The sequence below is a fragment of the Phaethon lepturus genome, unplaced genomic scaffold (genome assembly GCF_000687285.1).
Source record: "Phaethon lepturus isolate BGI_N335 unplaced genomic scaffold, ASM68728v1 scaffold27674, whole genome shotgun sequence".
Taxonomy (NCBI): domain Eukaryota; kingdom Metazoa; phylum Chordata; class Aves; order Phaethontiformes; family Phaethontidae; genus Phaethon; species Phaethon lepturus.
This window is the reverse complement of record NW_010535912.1, coordinates 1-841: the sequence shown is the minus strand read 5'-3', so window position 1 is coordinate 841 and position 841 is coordinate 1.

The following is an 841-nucleotide window of genomic DNA, read 5'->3' as shown; positions in this document are numbered from 1 at the left end:
TCCGCAGCAGAGAGGTTTCACCTTCGCTCCTCCACGCTGGCCCTTGCTCGAGGACCAGCCCGAACCTGCACCTTTGCCCAGCCCAAGCCCACCGTGGTGGCCCCAGGTGCCTCACTGTATTTGAGGAGGGAGAAGCGACTGCAAAACGAGAGAACCACACACATGCCGCCCTCCCTTTGCACTAGCACAAACGACACAAAGTCTGTGGACGGGCTGAAGCCAAGACCTGACGCACGCCGACGGTGAGCTGCAAAGGTCTGCTCCAGCTGCTGACGGCACCAAGACTACCAAGAGGCGAGGGAGTTGCTTTCCAGCATTTTAGGACACAGAGACAGATGCAGCCTCATCCTTCAGTGCCCAACTATATACCTGCAGGCCTGGAAACATGCAAGCTCCCGAAATCCTATATGGGAGCGGGGATGGATTGGAGCGTACTAGGAAAGCAGAGCTCCCCGGGGAGACAGTGGAGCTGCGGGTTAATTAACAGTCACTAACCAAGGTCAACATATTACAGAAGATTTCATCTTCCAGGTGGGATCTGGAAATGGGGATGTTCAGGGGGGTCTGTAATTACACCCGTAGAGTAAGCGAGGTGGCAGAGGAGGCTCAGGACCGACGCCAACCCACAGCACCTGAACGCTGCTCGGTGCTTTCTCCACGGTAACTGTGGCTTGACCGAGCCAAAAAAAAAAACGGGTTGCCCTTGCAGTGTGTTACCGAGGGCCGCCCTTGCTGCCTGCACCCTCTGCCTGCACCCAAACGGTGCCCCCTCGCCCCGCCGGGCCCTGCCCTCGAAGTCGTCCCGATCTCTGGCCTCCGGTCCCCGACCCCAGCCCCGAAC